This window comes from Macaca thibetana, chromosome 8 (assembly GCF_024542745.1).
Source record: "Macaca thibetana thibetana isolate TM-01 chromosome 8, ASM2454274v1, whole genome shotgun sequence".
In the NCBI taxonomy this organism is placed as follows: Eukaryota; Metazoa; Chordata; class Mammalia; order Primates; family Cercopithecidae; genus Macaca; species Macaca thibetana.
In genome coordinates, this window is record NC_065585.1 from 73387448 (window position 1) to 73402458 (window position 15011).

General features: G+C 34.8%; 1 protein-coding gene across 11 annotated transcripts in view; it reads left to right on the forward strand.

Moving 5' to 3' along the window:
• Positions 1-15011, forward strand: part of EYA1 (EYA transcriptional coactivator and phosphatase 1) — a 338095-nt gene that overhangs the window by 157031 nt on the left and 166053 nt on the right. Inside the window, exon 1 of one of the 11 annotated variants that reach the window (XM_050801906.1) lies at positions 13096-14431. The exons of 7 other annotated variants lie outside the window; for them this stretch is intronic. The gene's annotated coding sequence lies outside the window, so the exon portion shown is untranslated. Of the gene's footprint in view, positions 1-13095; positions 14432-15011 lie in introns of those variants that run through there. 3 more of the 11 variants (XM_050801904.1, XM_050801908.1, XM_050801907.1) reach the window with 3 other exon arrangements.

Below are 15011 nucleotides of genomic sequence, written 5' to 3' on the forward strand. Positions count from 1 at the left end.
CCTTCAAGGGGCCCTCTTTGGCTAACTATAATAGCACTCACTGCTTCGCACACAGCCCTGTCTGCCAAATTTTACCTGAATTTGATTTTTAACTATTTGTCAATAATTTATACACATGCACCATACATGGGAGCAGAAAAATGTCTAGTTTTATATTTTCAATCAAAATTATATGTGTGTAATTTAAAACTCAATTCTACAAAAATTGTTGTCCAGGTGTGGTGACTCATACCTGTAATCCCAGCACGTTGGGAGGCAGAGGCAGGTAGATTGCCTGAGGTCAGGAGTTCGAGACCAGCCTGGCCAACATAGTGAAACCCCATCTTTACTGAAAATACAAAAATTATCTGGGCATCGTGGCGGGCACCTGTAATCCCTGCTACTTAGGAGGCTGAGGCAGGAGAATCACTTGAACCCGGGAGGCGGAGGTTGCAGTGAGCCGAGATCACACCACTATACTCCAGCCTGGGTGACAAGAACAAAATTCTGTCTCAAAAAGAAAAAAAAAATTGTTGTGTAGAGGGGAGTCTCCTGTCCTCCTCTCATCTTGCTTTCCCCTACCCAGAGAAAAACGCTTCTCACTTTTCAGCTGAATTTTTGTTATGCTGTTCTTTGTTGATCTTTCATGTTTTAGATGTTATTTGTTGACTTGTCACCATGGAAGATGAGGATTTGTCTCCTTCATCTCACTCCCACCCCCAACACATTCGTACACAAATACTGCCAGTCCTGCCTTTCTTCCAGGATGCGTATATCCTGATTTTTGTTGGATCAATGTTTGGAATTTACATTACTCCCCCTGTATGTAAGCTCTTCTAGCATGAGGTAGTATTCCCATTTTTAAAAATTATACATATTTAAGATGTACAACATGATATTTTGATAGGCACATATATAGTGAAATGATTACTGTAGTCAAATTAATCTATTCATCATCTTCTCTAGTTACTTTTTGTTTGTTTTGTAGTAGAGTATCTAAAACCTACTCTCTGCAAATTTTCAGTATACAATGTAATATAATTGACTGTAGTATTCAAGCTATACACTAGATGTCTAGACTTGTTCATCCTATAGAACTACAAGCTTTCACCTACACCCTTCACCTACCTCTCCCGGTTTCCTCCCCTTCCTTGCCCCTGGTAACCACATTCTACTCTTTCTATGCATTTGACTTTTAAAGAAAATATTCCATATATAAATAAGATTATGCAGTAGTTAACTTTCTGTGTCTGGCTTATTTCACTTAGTATAATTTGCTCAAAGTTGTTGAAAATAACAGGATTACTTTTTTTAAGGCTGAATTATACTCCATTGTGTATATATACTACAGTTTCTTTATTCATTATCTGTCAGTGGACACTGAAGTTGTTTCTATGGCTTGGCTATTGTGAATAACGCTGCAATGAACATGGGAGTGCAGATACGTCTACAAGGTGGTAATTTCATTTTATTTGGTTGTATATCCAGCAAACGGATTGCTAGGTCATATGGCGATTCTATTCATATGGCAGTACTATTTTTAATTTTCTGAGGAACTTTCATACTGTTTTCCACAATGGTTGTACCACCTTACATTCTCATCAATAGCCTACAAAGGTTTCCTTTTCTCCACACTTTCATCGACACTTGTTATTTCTTGACTTTTTGGTAACAGATGTCCTAACAGGTGTAAGGTGATATCTTGCTGTGGTTTTGACTTGCATTTCCCCGATGATTAGTGATGTTTATTATTTTATATACATGTTGGCCATTTGTATGTCTGTTTTTGAAAAATGTCTGTTTAGGTCCTCTGCTCATTTTTTAATTGGGTTCTTCGTTATTTTCCTATTGAGTTATGTGAACGTCTTATATTTTGGATATTAACCAATTATCAGATATATGGTTTGTGAATATTTTCTCCCTATCTGTAGGCTGCCTTTTCATTTTATTGATTGTTTTATCTGTTGTGCAGAGCTTTTAGTTTAATGTAGTCCCACTTGTTTATTTTTGCTTTTATTGCCTTTGCCTTTTTTGTCCTTTCCAAAAAAATCATCACCAAGACCAATGTCAAGGAGTTTTTCCGCTGTTTTCCTCTAGGATTTGTATGGTATCAAGTCTTACATTTAGATCTTTAATCCATTTGGAGTTTTTTTGTGTGTCTGGTCTAAGATAAGAATTCAGTTTTATTCTTTTGCATATGGATATCCAGCTTTCCCAGGACCATTTATTGAAGAGACTATCCTTTCCTTATTGGTCTTATTGGTGGTCTTGTTGAAAATTAGTTGACCATATGTGCTTGGGTTTATTTCTGGACTCTCTATCCTGTTCCACTGGTTTATGTGTCTGTTTTCAGGCCAGTACCATGTTCTTTTGATTATTATAACTTTGTAATATACTTTGAAATCAGGACGTGTGATGCCTCCAACTTTGCTTTTCTTTCTCAAAATTGTTTTGGCTATTTGGAGACTTTTGTGGTTCTATATAAATTTTAGAATTGTTTTTCACTATTTCTGGGGAAAATGCCATTACAATTTTGACAAGAATCATATTGAATGTGTAAGTTGCTTTGAGTAGTATGGACATTTTAACAATATTTATCCCTCCAATCCACAAACACAAGATACCTTTTCATTTATTTGTGTCTTCTTAATTTCTTTCATCAATGTTTCATATAATTTTCAATGTACAGATCTTTTACTTCCTTAGTTAAATTTGTTTCTAAGCATTTCATTCTTTTTGATGCTATTGTAAATGAAATTGCTTTCTTGATTTCTTTTTCAAATAGATTATTATTAGCATAAAAAATGCAGCTGATATTTACTTGCTGATTTTGTATCCTACCACTTTACTGAATTAATTGATTGGTTCTAACTTTTTTTTGTGGAGTCTTTAAGGGGTTTTCTACATATAGCATCATATCACCAGCAAACAGAAATACTTTTTACTTCTTCCTTTCCAAGTTTGATACCTTCTATTTATCTTTCTTCTCTGACTGCTCTTGTGAATACTTACAGTACTATTTTGAACAGAGGTGGTATGTTGAGAATGGGGATCCTTGCCTTGTACCAGATCTTAGAGGAAAAGCCTTTAGGTTTTCTTCATTGATTATGATGTTAGCTGTAGGCCTTTTATAAATGGCCTTTATTATGTTGAGGAAATTTCCTTCTATACCTATTTCATTGAGAATTTTTACCATGAGAGAATGTTGAACTTTGTTAAATGTTATTCTTGTACCTGTTGAGGTGATCAGTGCTTTTGAAGTGTCATTCTTTTAATGTGGTGTATCATATTTATTGACTTGAAATGTTAAATCAACCTTGAATCATAGAGATAACCCTCACTTGGTCATGGTGTATAATCTTTTTGATGTGTTGTTGAATTAAGTTGAGTCCTTTTAATAATTCAATTCTGTGCTCTTCTCTATTTGTTTCCCTCTTCTTTGCATATGTTCAGATGTATCTGTTATTTTATCAATTCCCTCATCTTCATGAAAGTGTTCCTGGAGCCTTCTGACCTTCTCCAATTTGGACTGTCATGGCTAGGGCATAACTATCATTCTAGAATTTCCTTTTCCATAAGCACCAGAAATTATATTCATCTTTCTCCTATTTGGATTATCTAGTTTGTAAAGGAGGTTTGCTTCCTAAATTTAATGGAACACACCCTCTGTTAGCTTCCTGAGAAAGGATTGGGAAATCAACCTGATTGGAAAGTTAACTTTTTGAGAATTCACTTGTCTGAAAATGTTTTAAATTTAATTGAAATATTTAATTTTCCTACTTACAAAGTTTAGTAGGCTGGGAATTATTTGTCATCTAGGAATTTGAGGCCATTGCTTTACTACCTTCTAGAAATACATGTTCCAATTGAGAAGTCTCAAGTCATGACCTAGGCTTTGTATGTGGTCTGTTTTTTCTCTCTAGGAGTTTGTAGGGGCCATCTTTTTTGTGTTCTGAAATTTCCAAATAATATCCATTGGTGTGAATTGTTTTTATTCTTTTTGTTAGTTAATCATTGAGCTCTTTCAATCCGAAAACTCATGCCCTAGGAAATATCTTAGAATTATTGACCTAAATTTTAGCCTTTATTGTCCCTCCTCTCTTTCTGAAACTCTAGTTATCTGGGTGTTGGACAACCAGAACTATAACTTCTCATTTTCTTATATTTTCTATACTTCTCTATTTTCCGTCTCTTCTTACTCTCTTCTCTGGTAGAATTCAACAATTTTATTTTCAAATCTCTTTGAATTTTATTTTCCAGTTATCTTACTTTTTATTTCCAAGGGCTCCTTTTTGTTGTTAGATGTTCTTTTAAAAGAAAAAAAAATTATTGTTGTTTTCTTATCTTGTTTCATGGCTTCAGTATCTTCTCTTATTTCTCATTTCATATTAATGGGAGTTTATTTTTGTTTTTTTGACATTTGCTTTTCTTTGATCTCTGTTTCCTGCAAGTTGCTTTTCTTTTCATTGGTTTCTACATTTCTTGAGAAGCTTTCCTCAGACTCTTCATAATTCTTAACTGTTGGCTTATATTTAAGAGCAGGGCATTAACTTTGTTAATGACTTGTTGCCCATGGTTTTTACTTTAGTTAAATGACTTGTTGCCCGTAGTTTTTACTTTGGAGTGATCAGATTGAGTTCTCTCCTTAGGAGGTCCCCAGATATAAGCGATTTAGATCTTTCCTTTGGGGCTGGTCTGAATACTTAGTGAAACCAATTCAGGCTCCTGCCTGGATGATCACTGGCTGACAGTGTTCTGGGAACCCTAATGAGGAAAAGTTATGGAGGAAGAGAGGAAGGGAGCAGGGGCAGTTATCCCAGCATTCAGCATGAGTGTTTTATAATCTGCCTGTTATCAAAATGGTGCCTGCTTCTTCAGCACACACCAGGGCTTCTCCTACAATCCATAGTCTACTTGTTTTACTGACTATGTAGAGCTGACTATGTAGAGTGGAGAAAAGGGTCTTACTGCATCTTATACTGACTTGTACCCAATCCTCCTTATGGTAGCCATACTTGTACCTGCACTTGCAGAAGTACCTGGTATCATCGATTGCTAAGATGTTGGGGATGGGAGGAGTTGGGTGGTGTAAGCTGGATTTCTTTTCAGCTTTCCTTACTGCCAACTTAGGATTCAGCTTTCTCATATCTGCTAAGTGAGTTACTAATGTTCTGCGTGGTTTAGATTTTTTTCCCCTACTTTTAAAATTTGTTAAGGCTGAGTGTAGTGTCTCATGCCTATAATCCCAGCACTTTGGGAGGCCAAGGTGGGAGCATCGCTTGAGCTCAGGAGTTTGAGACCTGTCTGGGCAATAGAGTGACTATCTACCTAAAATTAAAAAATAAAAAAAAAAAATAGCTAGGCATGGTGGCAAGTGCCTGTAGTCTCAGCTACTCAGAGGCTGAGGCAGGAGGATTGGTTGAGCCTGCCAAGTCAAGGATGCAGACAGCCATGATTGCATCACTGCACCCCAGTCTGGATGACAGAGTGAGAACCTGTCTCTAAATTAATTAAATAATTAATTGAAATGTGTTACTGTTTTCCTATTACCTGCTTTTCTTCATTCTTGGGGATTTATGTCTTAGAAAAAACTCTTTACTGGTGCTCTAGGGGATTTATAGAGAAAGCAAAAATGAATGCATATGTTCAGTCAGCCATCTTTTCATTTATTTACACTTCTATGCACACATAATTTCCTTAAGTGTGGGAATTCCGTCTGCCTTGTTTACTGTTTCATCTATGCCCGTAGTACCTGGCACATACTAGATGCATAATAAATATTTATTGAGTGACTGATTACTAGCTGACAGACCAGCTGACTAACTTTGTTGGTTAGATTTCTGAACCATCTATAAGCTGCAAAACTTAAAAATGATGGTGGTGTGGACACACCTACAATGAACTATTTCTGAAAGGCAGGACATGTAGGGTTTTTTTAAATATACTTTCATCCTATTGAGTACTCTTTTACATTTTTAAATTAATTTTTCTGTTTATTTTGGTTAGGAATTTAAAAGGGAACTATGAACTGGTATTAAGATAACAGTATACTTAGGGAAGAATATGACATAGCTAGAATGCAGTAGATGGTGGCTATTTTTTAGCCTAAAACTGAACTTTTTATTCCTTTTTCCTGTTCCATTTAAATACATACATCATATGAATATAGTGATTTCAAGTCTGTTCTAATACCTTAATTTCCTTGCTGTTTGGTCACTCCCTGTTGTCAGGATGGCAAATTCCTAGCACAGTTTTTAAGGACTCAATTTTGTCCCATAAATTATTTTAAATATTTTTGTACATAAAATGAAATTAATATTCCTATAATGATAATGCCCTAGCCAGTCCAGCTTTAAAGTTTTCAGTGGAAGGAAAATATAACAATCTGTAAGAAAAAAGAAAATGAAAGCAAAGGAAATTCAAGGAAATCATTTTTCTTTCACAAACCAGGGCCATGTTCCTTCAAGTAGCCTTGTGTGCATGTATTAATTAATTTAATAACATTCACCAAGCACATCCTATGTGCTAAACCCTGGAAACTATGCCCTGTTTAAGCACTCATTCCACACTCATTCAATTAAATTGATTTGAAATTAACTTTTCTGTTGCTATTTTTTTTCTCCATGGGAGCTTTACCATAGCAGTAAACATTTTCATCCACATACCATTTTGGTAAGGTGTGTACCACTGCATCCATTTAATAGCTAGCTAGTCATAAATTATAAATTGAGAGAATTAGTACTGTGACAACAAAGGACATAGAGAAAGCCCATGTTGAAACCAGAATTAGAATTCACTTGAATCTCTGGTGCATTTGTTTTAATCTGGTGAATAGTACCTTTGACTATAGAGAGATGTTAATAATTCTGCACACTTAAGGAAAAGAATAGCATTTCAACCTTGAATAATGATAGACACAAAATCCAAGAATATACAAAAATGGAATAGGAAATCAGGGTTGCCATGTATTGCTTTAAGAAGATTTTTTTTTTTTTTTTTTTTTGAGATGGAGTCTAGCTCTGTCACCAAGCTGAAGAGCAATGGCGGGATCTCGGCTCACTGCAACCTCCGCCTTCCAGGTTCAAGCAGTTCTCCTGCCTCAGCCTCCTGAGTAGCTGGGATTACAGGTGCGTGCCACCACGCCCGGCTAATTTTTTTAATTTTTATTTTTAGTAGAGATGGGGTTTCACAATGTTGGTCAGGCTGGTCTCCAACTCCTGACCTTGTGATCTGCCTGCCTTGACCTCCCAAAGTGCTGGGATTTCAGGGGTGAGCCACCGCACCCAACCTTAAGAAGATCTTAATGTGAAATGTCTAACTTTTTTTCCTTTTCACGTGTAAGTCATTCATGGGTTGATAATAGGCATAATTTTGGAAAATTCTAAATACAGAGCTTAAAGGTGTGGGCCCTCCTGTTTAATAGTCTTCAATAATTATTCATGAATACATTTATTTGTGGTGAGTTCAGTCATCCATATTTGTGTCCATTTTTAGGTTTATCGAATACAATTTATCCTAAAAGAGACAGGTATACTATGATGATACTGCAAATTTAAAATGCATAGAGTCTGCATATCTGAAAACATTGTCTTTTTCCTTTAGAATTTCTAAGTCAAAGGCTGTCATTCTTTTAAAAAGGCTGGGATTCTTGGGCAGGTTTTTGGATCATTGTTTTGAATAGCAAATTCTTTTTTTTTTTTTTTTTACTTTGTTTTCGTCCTGTCCCTCCTTCACCTTCTCCTTACCCATTCCCCTGCATCCACTCTCTACAAGCAGGGAAAATCCTCCTCTCAGGGAAGGACAGGAAGGAAAGTGAACAGCAATCCCGAGAGGCCAAAGCTAATGGGGGCTTGCAGATCTTTCAGCAGAGGTTGTCAGTGATAATCGTGCAGCAGAGGGCTCCTCTATGGGCGCTCTGACCTCTTGGTAAACTATTTGTTTCTCCTTGTATTGATTAAAAAAACAAGCCACCAGCCTGTACTCTCTATCAACCAGGGTGTTGTTTTAAAGAAACTTCCACATTTAAAATATACTAACTCAAAATTCCGAGATCCTTAGCTTTGCTTTACTCTGTATTTCAGGTGAACCAGATCATTGATAATATTAAAACATAATCCCTGAAAGAGGCAGAGGATACTTTCCAGGTTTATATTTTTTGAAAGAACATGAATCACATATTTCAATAATCAGTATAATACCCCAAATATTAAACCATCTAAAACAAGCATTCCTCTTAATTATGAGTATCTGAAGACCACAAAATGTTTAATCGTACTTACATTTGGGTTGCAGAAAGGATTTCTGTTTTAAGTATTTGAACAAACTGAAGCTATTGTTTTCCTTAGTATGTGTTATAGAGTCTACTTTTTTTCCTTCACACCATAGTATACTAAAGTAAAACCCAAGGACCCAAGGCAATTTGATCACTTGCAAGTATGAATCTAGATAAACCTTACAGTAGAGAGAAACCTCCAGGTTGTATACCTATTGACATTGCTTAATAAAAACTTCTAGAATAATGGTGCTTCTGGTTGTGTTTCCAATAGCAATGTGATTGTAGTGCACAGTGGATTAAGTTACTGATCCTTTGAATTCTGACCTTCTGTCTAAAACAGCTTTAGAGGTTACTCTTTTTTTTTTTTTTTTTTTTCTTTTCTTTTCTTTCCGATTTGGGAGACTGGAGGAGGAAAAAGTTAATGCTGCTTGAAGGAAGAAAAAAATTCTATAGGTTGTTAGGTTTGGGGGCTGCCTCTCCCCAATCTCTGGCAATTGCTTTTTAATAATAATGGAACTTCTTGATTCTGAATACTTAAACTATACATTCAAATGCATCAGGAAATGTGGAGTGCACTTTTACTATAATTATTTCCTCAGTGAATAAATCAAGTGTTTATGATATAATAACTATTAAAAACAAAGCACATCATACTGTGTAACTGAAATTAAGAAAGGTAAAATGTAATAAATTGATATAACTATGAAACAAGACATGCATATAATTGTTTGTTGTAAACTCGAACTCTGCTTTTCAACATAAAGAATAAGTTGGGATATTTATAATCTCTAGGAAAATAATTAACCTTTTTGAAGATGTAAGGAGAAAAATCCCATATCTCATGATTTGAGCATTTCAAGTTCAAGGATTTTTTCTCTATTGACCATTTAATGTGCTTTTATTTTTGAATCTGCTTGCAGTATATGCTCAGAAATAATCAGCTACTATATAGTGATTTTTTTCTCTTCCATGTTGAATATATTATTTTGGTATATAACAATATGTATCATTTCAAATATCACACATTTTTCTGGATTTTTGTTAACTTTATGGGGTATCACCTTGCTTCAAAATGATGATACAATGAGGAGACATTAATGTCCCGTTGCTCCATCTACCGTTTAGAAGTGACTTTGATGGTGCTAGAAAAATGAGGCAGGTTCCAGAACAAATAGTGAGGGAAAAATCACTCATACTTAAAAAAATCGGGATTCACAAAAATATAAAATGCCTAGCACAGTGCCTGTCATGTAGTAAGCACTTCATAAATGCTAATTCCCGTCTTTCCTCCATGAGCTATTCATTGTTTCCAAAGAATTTAAAAACTGTGAACTCAGCTGTCATGAAATCTGAAAAACACAAAGCAAATTTCCAGATCCTCTTACATGTTTTGGGAGGCGCTGACAAGATTGGTTTTGCCCATGGCTTAGAGGAAAAAATCTTCAAGAAGAAACAACCTGGGTTTTCTAGGTTGTTTCATGTCAACAGAAACCCATTTTACAGCATGAGAAAGCAAAATAACATCGCTGAGATTAAACATATGCTTCCAGGACCAATTATTTATATATTTTTTGGCAGAAGGAAGAAAAAGTAACTGTTTGCCATTTTGGAAAATCAGTTGATTTTAAAAGAGGAAACCTGTTTTGTCATTTTGTTTAAGTATATATATTATCTCATCCCCTTTCCTTAAAAATCTGCCACTGCCCTTGCTATCAAGTGCTGCTCAAAGTTTCTATTAAGAATAATACTTAAAAAAAAAAATCCGATAGGCAGTCATTACTACATAGGATAACAAGTTTCCCACCCTACATAAATAAATGTTATTATTAATATGTAATAATAAACGTGCTCTTTAGGAAGTCAGGAAATAGGTTATATTTTCATATTGTGTTGGTATAAAGACTTTAATGTGTATTAAAATAATTTTCCATGGTACAGCTAATAGTTAATTACCTCCTTAACTTTACTGTTAAAAGCTAATCATGTTGGAGTTTGAATGGAAAACATTTCACAAAATAGTGGTAGACCTTCAATTTGGCAGGTTTAATATCATTCTTAAAATAAATAGAGGATGTTTTACTTGGTTACATTTCAGCAGAAGGTTCCTGGGAGCAGGACCCTCATTGTAGGTCTCGTGCTGGTGGGGAAAGAGCAGGTCATGGAAGTGACCACTCCAAATGCCAACAAGGATCATAGTGTCAGCCATCCAGACACGGTTCCAAAGGCTCCATAAAGAAGCCAGGGAGGTAGTGCCATGGCATGGACCACAAGAAAAATAAATTTATATGAAACCAGGAAGACTGGAAGTATAGTATTTTGGGATACTCTATTTGCCATTCTACTTTGAACAGTCTGAATTACAAAATGTTGAATACTTTCACATATTGATTTTAATCATGTGGAAGAAATAATGGCTAGGATTTTGCTTTTTTAAGAAAATGCGTTAGTCTTTAAGTGCTGGTTATATTTTGCAACTTACTGTACTCTTATTTTTGAGAAATAATCATCTCATAAAAAGCATAGAAACAAAGAGATTAGTAAACTGTTGGACCAGGTAATAGCATGCATGCTGACTTCTAAAGTTATTTCAAAGTAAACACAAATAGAAGAAAAATAACTTCAAAGTGCCTCATTTATTGACAACTTCAAAACTGTAAAATAGCTTTATTTTCATTATTGGAATGAAAAGGAAAAGGGACACTCATATTTTATCCTTTGTTTTCTCAGTGTTTATTTGTTATACTTAATTTGATTAATCAATTGTTTACTCATGAAGTTTTAGAAAAGTCCAAGTTACCTTTTAGATTGTTGTAATGAGTTCCTTGTATCTGTCCTTGTCTATATACATATATATAAATAACATTTGTAATATGTATTAAATATTACAAATGTAATGTAAATATCATGTGTATGTATATATATATGTGTATATATATATATATGCGTATCTTTTTTATCATGCCCTTAACCTAAAACACTAAACTCTTCTACCAAAATTGAAGATTTCCTCCACATAACCAGGCAGGTATCTAGGCAACAGCTGGCTCTGTCAGATAAAACCTGGTTGGCGATACAGCCTGTGAAAGATATTGTCTCCTTGAGGGTTTTCAAACATTTCATTACAGTTGAATATTTCAAGTATTTTCCCTTTCCAGATAAAATTATGTATTTTTTTATTGGGGAAAAAGCATATGGGAAAAATTTAAAACTCCTTTTCATACATTTATGTATTGAGATTTCCATGGCAAATATGAAATAACAATGCTTTCTTCTATTACCTTTTACTAGTAGCAATGTTCAACACATTTTCCTAAATTTTGTAGTTATATGTATGACTGTATTTAGGGAACTATTTAGTCCTTAAAGGGTATGGTTAAGTTACATAATATAGTTATAGTTTTAGAAGATTTAGAAATAGGAGGCTATCAATACACTACAAACTGGGTGTCATTAATAGCTTAAATGTGGCTGTTTATCATAGGATAACTTACTTTTGGTTTAAATTTTATGCGATAGTAATTATTATATATTGGATATTCAGAAGTAGTAACCATACACAATTTATGGGTAAACGTGATTGTTTTTAATCCATCTAATTTTGCTTCAGGAAAATGAAACTCCATAAAAGTAGTAAATATGCACATGGATATTACTTTTAGTCAGTGACTGAGCTCTTTGTTACATAATTATGTAGCATGAGCTGTATCACATCAATTAGTGGTCACATTACATTCATCATACTTTCACTAATTTTCTTCATAATTATATGCATCATTTATTTAATATTTCATTTGGTTATATAAATACAAATTAAATTTCAACATAAAAACATATAATATGATACATTTAACTATAATGTGGGCAAGTAACTTGTATATAAATGTGACACACTTTACATAATATTCCCACTGTTTTGATTTTGTATAGTTCTTATATTCTGGATTTGTCAGTGTAATCTTTCATGGATTAGAAAAATAATTTCTTACTCTCTTATGTCTAAAATAATTTTTAAACAATTGGAAGCATGAATACAACAGCTAAATGTAAAATTTCAAACATTGTTTAATTCTCCAACCAACACCTCAAATTTTAGATTTTATAGAGCTTAGAAATAAATGTGGTTGCAAAAGTATTTACTGTTTGATATCATAGATTGAATTACCATAACATTACATTTTATCTGACAATGCTGGAAATCTCCATTACAAGTTGTATTTTATTTTCTGCATATATACTTTAGTATATTGAATAACTGATACTTCTGGTCTGAGAAAGTGCAGTAGGTGGTAACATAATTCTATTTCTGCTGCATATATGAACAGATCCAATAGCAATCAACTGTTTCTTGACCTGGCTTCCCAAATATGGTAGATGACTAGCCCATGATTCCTTGCTGGTACTATACAAAATGAAATCCTAGGTGAGTTTGCAGTTTAAGCTGTAGCCTATGTCTGACAAAGTGTTCTTTTCTGAGGAATTCAGACTGGCATACTTTCGGCGGTTGGGGGGAAGTCTGTATTAAATTTTGGTCATTAGCAGCTTTTTAATTTTTTGTTTTCATCGGAATGGTGCTTTCATTTACATATTAGCAATATAAAGTTATGATTGTGTCTATGTGTTTTATTAGTTGATGATCTGGAAATGTATTATAAAGTCATGCAAAAAGTTGTGATTTTAAAAAATTTTTTCACATCTATCAAGCGCCTAAAAAATGAGGATGCTTTTTTTTTTTTTTTTTTTAAAATAAAAAACCTAATAAGTAGAATAGTATTCTATGGGTGATGACAAAACAGTTTTAAGAAAACTCCAATGGGTATAAAGATTTTATTTTAGAGCACAAAATTGGTTACAATCAGTGACTAGCATCAAAATAAACAAACGATGCCTTCTTTGAATATATGAAATCTACATAACGGTTAAGTCTTAGCACCAAAGTCATGTATCTGCATAAAACATAACTGAAGCTCAGCTCTTTAGGTGAGTGTTATACACTGTCATGCATAGATTCTGAGGTAAGAATTTTTTCAAAGAATAAACTGTAAAGAAAGAGTTCTAGATAACATGAAGCTTTTCCAAAAATCATTTTAAAATATTACCACTGAAACATTATCTGGTTCATATCCAAGGAATTATTCACCGAAGACTTGCCATTCTAGAAATCATTTAGGATTCATCCTTCAGGCTTTCATTATTAAACTGATAATAGCTTACACGTTTGCTTTTTCGCTTTCTACTTGAAGGGAAATGGCCATTCTAGTTTTTTATTTCCCCCAGACCTGTTTCAGTAGTAGGTACGTTAGTTGGGAAATAAATTCTGAAAAGTAGTGGATTCCCTAAGTTTCAGGGCCTGAAAAAAGTTTAGGAAAAGTGTAAAAGATAACGTGTAACTACTCCCCAAAGATCTTAATTGGTAACTACTGTTGCAAGAGGACGCGTGTGTGTTGACCGTGTCTCAGAGAAGTTATTCTCACACAGCTGTTTATTCAGATAGCGTGGGGCGCGTTCATTTACATAATAATTTTTTTTTTTTTAAAGCAGCAAGGTTGAGTCAGACAGAGCAGTGATCCTTTCAATTGTTGCATTTAAACCAATAAGGTTAGGACAAGAGAATAGCTGTGGTTTGCGTTGCAAAAACCAAAAAAAAAAAAAAAAGAAGAAGAAGAAAAAAAAAAGCCCCGAGGCTCCATGGGCAGACCTACAAGGCTGCGCAAACAAATCGAGGGATGAGATTCTGCTGTTTCTTTGTCTAGGGTTCTCAGATGCTATCTGCGGCTGCTGTTTGGTGGGGAAGGAGCGCAGGGCGCAAAGCTGTTACCAAACAGAACGGTGGGAGCTGATGGCTCCGAGTTTGGGGCGAGGTAGAAACTCTCCAGTGCCACTTCCGACTTTAAGCCTTCCTGTTGCCGTCCACTGTGGCGGGTTTCTTCCTGGGGAACGCGTTTTCGCTCAGTCGCTCGGCAGCCCGAGCCTGCGGCAGCGGCCAGGCGCCTGCCCCCTGCGCCGAGCTTTCCCCTGCAGAGGCGCTCCGCTCCCAGAAGCGCCGCGGCTGCACCAGAGCGCCTGAGAGCCCTCGCGCGTCCCAATCCAGGAGCAAAACTATGTCAGGAATGGAGGTTTGCTAACCCAGAAAATTCGAAGGAACACATTAAACTGGTGGATGCAGCAGATGTAAGCGCTGTAAGTACAAGCTGACTGTTTGAAAAATTGTAGTGACTGACAACAGCTGTCCTGTGGGCAAAGCCCAAGCTAACAGGAGCGCTTTTATTATTGTTTTGATTTGTTTTCAAAGAAAAACATTATGGCATGGGGAAAATTATGACACTTTGTACCTAGTACTTTATGAGCCACAGGGCTTCATCCTAGAAGTAGAATTCTCAACCTTCAAATTATGAGCGATTAGGATCATTAAGAGAGAATTACAAATTAATTGTTAACAATTACTTTTGTTATGCTCTAGATAAATAAATATAATGCAGGACCATATTCTTGTAGGGAGATGACTTCATATCTCTTTTCTGAATTGCTGCACAAATCTCAAATATATTTGTGTAATATTGAATAAAGCGGTACATATATGTTTATTGCAATACATAAATAACTTTTCTTACACACTTTAATTTGATATGAAAAAATGAAGCGTTTAACATTTGAAAGGACAACAGATAACGTTAAATTGATAGCACTTTTTAAGGAAGAAAATCTTTTTGCTTCAATAAATGAATTAAACGTTATATTAAACTTATCTTCAAAAGGTGAT